General features: G+C 53.9%; 1 pseudogene; it reads left to right on the top strand.

Annotated features, from left to right (window-relative positions):
• Positions 1-2,282: 2,282 nt before the first annotated feature.
• On the top strand, positions 2,283-2,955 carry LOC109777687 (salt tolerance receptor-like cytoplasmic kinase 1; annotated as a pseudogene).
• The last annotated feature ends 432 nt before the right edge of the window (positions 2,956-3,387 follow it).

The raw sequence follows: 3,387 nt of genomic DNA on the forward strand, positions 1-3,387 counted from the left end.
TATAATCGTTGCAGCTGCACGCAAGGTTTTGGTTAGCGAATGGGGCATTTTTACCGAGGGGGCCGGTAAATGTGGTTACCACGGTTACCACAAAATTTCAAGAAAATTTCGAACGAATTTCGAACAAAACTTATAATTTAATTTTGAATTCAAATTGTTTCAAAATAGACATAGATAGCACTTGAACTTATATTTATCATAAAAGAGCTACTAGCTCAGTGGAACATAGTATACGCGCATGGTGTGAGGTGCTGCCACACTTTACTATACATTGAGCGTTTGAATTAAAAAAATTCAAAAAATCGGTTTTTTTGCTGAAAGTGCCCATTTACCGAGGGGGACTGAAATATGCGGTAACCATAGTAAATCTCGAAATTTCGAGCGGTAACCAAAACCCTGGCTACACGACCATCCCTCTGCGTCAAGTCGTCGTCCATAATTTGCATCTCACCGACAAAGTCCACCATCGGCTGTGGAGGAAGGAACCCTCACAAAGACCTTTCAATGGCCTCCGCTACAAGGTCGCCGCCGTAGGCTGGAGTGGTCACCCCACCGGAGTGAGCCCTGCCCAGGCCCGTCGGTCCACGGGCTGGCATGTGCGGAACCGTAGCAGAAACGGTAAGATCACCATCACTGCCACGCGCTAGCCGGCCGATGTCACCCCCTGCCGGATGAACAGCCACACGGTAGGCCGGTTCGGACCAGCCACCGCCGTTCCTGAGGACCGTCTGTGGCACTGCCCACGCAGCCGGTATGCCCGCCGTCATTGCATGAGAGACTGGGAGCCGCCGCCCCGGCAACCGTGCTCCGCCATGAGCAAGCCTCGCGGCCAGAGCCCCACGGAGCAGCGATCTGCGCCGGTCCAAATCGGGACAGGAAGCCATCGAGCGCAGCCGCCATGGCCACCACCTACCACACGCCGCAGCTTGCCTCTCAACACCAAGCGCGGCATCATCAGGAAGGACGAGCAGCTTGAGGAGTTGTTGTCGATCTGCCGCCGTGACTATGGCAACAGCCACCGCCATGGACGCCGCACGCCCTCCACCACGGCCGCGCGAGAGGAAGATCCCTCCGTCGCCGGCCGCTGGCAGGCTTTGCCCGGCGGCGTAAGCCAGCGGCGGCGAGGGGGAGACACGGAGAAGGGAACGCTGGCGGCGGGGATTAGCTTCTGCCTGTGCCGCCGGTGGAGCGACGCGGTCGTCTGTTACGGGCAGGTATAATTTCATGATTTAGGGCATACATTTTACCAATCTTCACTTATACAGAGGATAAATAAGTGATTGCTAATTTTGGTATATGAAATTGATGGTCGGGTCAGATTCTACTTATTCGTGTAAACTAAGATGATGTTCTTGCATAAAAGAAACCAAGGTAATGTCCTGTTCATTTTCTACGTGCAGCAGGAAATAAAACGACACAATTTAAATACCCGTTCGTGTGCACTGTTAAACTGAACATCCCTTGATTATATACTCCTATTTTACTGGTAAACACCTTCTGGCTCATTTTTCTCTCTTTTCCCAAAATATATTACTGAGTACATATGCAGTGGTGATTGTGGTATAACATAGTGCACCAACGGCCATTGTGTGTTATCTCTTTTGTGGTTCCTCTGTTTTCTACAATATTTTTTCCATTGGTTATTATTCATGTACATACAACACTTTTTGAACCTGTATATACTCTCTTGGAAGAAAACGTTTGGCTTATATTAGTTGGAACTTGTATGTTTGATAGCGCAAGACGTGCACTGATCTACAATGTAACATCACTTTTATCAATATGTCGGCACATTCTTTTTTTTAGCGAATTGTTTTGTAGAAATATGTCGGCACATTCTCTTTTTTTTTGTTCTGTAGCAAGTACCTATTCTTTACTATAATTTAAGTAAATAATGTTTCACCTGATCTTTTGTGATTCCGTTGCATAGCACAAACTTCTTACTAGTACATACCATGTAAAAGTGCATGCTCTAAACTAATGCAATTAAAAAACCGATCTGATGGAGTGACTAGACAGTATATTTATACGTCAACAACACACACATTTCATCAGGTTTAATCGGTGCCAAAATTCGAACGTGAACGGGTAACCCCATCCCCGATTTGACTCGGACGCTCCCCATCACCCAAAACGGCGAGGCTGGTATCGATTTCAAAAATCCCAAGCCAAAGCAAAAACCATTGGTCACCCACCCGAACCAACGAGAAACAACTCAGAACCGAATCGCGCGAGCTAGCAGAGCAAATCGACGAGGCAACCAGGCCGCTCCCGCTGCCACGATGCCGTGGGCGCGGCGCGCGGCCGTGGCGCTGCAGGTGCGAGCCGCAGGTGGTGCACGGCGACGTCAAGGCCTCCAACGTGCTGCTGGACGCGGCCATGGGCGCCCGGCTCTGCGACTTCGGCTCCGCGCCGCCGGGTTCTCGGCCTCGGCGGCCGTCCGCACGCCGCGCGCCGTGCAGGGCTCGCCTGGCTACGTGGACCCGCACTACCTCCGCTCGGGCGTGCCGACAAAGAAGAGCGACGTGTACAGCCTCGGCGTGCTGCTGCTCGAGCTGCTCACCGGCACGCAGCCCTTCAGCGACGGCCGTCTCCTGACGTCCGCCGTCGCGCCGATGATCAAGGCCGGTTCATGCTCGTGCGACGACGTGCGTAGGCTCGTCGACCAGAGGCTTGGGTGCCGGTACGACGCGGCTGAGGCGGCGGCCGTGGCAACGCTGGCGGCAGCGTGCGTCGGGGAGAACCCGGCCCTCCGGCCGTCCATGGCCGACGTGGTCCGGACCCTGGAGCAGATCTCAGCCGCCGGGAGACGATCGGACGGCGAAACCAAGCCGTGAGCCGCGCGTGCGGGGCGGTTAAGAGATAGAGACGATCGATGCCTCGACCCGATCGACGTGGCGGGCATTGTGACCGTAGGATGGCATAGATGCTGTGTCGTGGAGCGAATCCTCCTCCCACCCGCAAAGCAAAGCGAAGCAAATTGGGTTTGGTGAGGAGAAGAAAGCAAATAAAAATGGTTGGTTTCGACAGAGACTTGCTTACTTGGAACGCAAGTTGTGCTGTCAACTTATGACGCTAAACCGAACAGCATGGACCGGCACGTAGGTCGGTAGGTTGGGAGCCTTGTCCCGTAGATCGATCCATCGATCCATGGATCTGCCCGACGAGCTCCTCGCCGACGTCCTCCGACGTGTCCCGCCGAAGCGCCTCGCCGCATGCAGGTGCGTCTGCAAGGACTGGCGTGCCACCATCGACGGCCACGGGCTGGTCCTCTCGCACAATGCACGCTGGGACGACACATGTCTCTTCTCCCGAGTGATGCCTTCCAACGGCGGCATTGACACCCGTCTCGCCTCCGCGCCGTCCTTGCTGTCCTCATGCATCGTC

Source organism: Aegilops tauschii, chromosome 4, assembly GCF_002575655.3.
Source record: "Aegilops tauschii subsp. strangulata cultivar AL8/78 chromosome 4, Aet v6.0, whole genome shotgun sequence".
NCBI classification, from domain to species: domain Eukaryota; kingdom Viridiplantae; phylum Streptophyta; class Magnoliopsida; order Poales; family Poaceae; genus Aegilops; species Aegilops tauschii.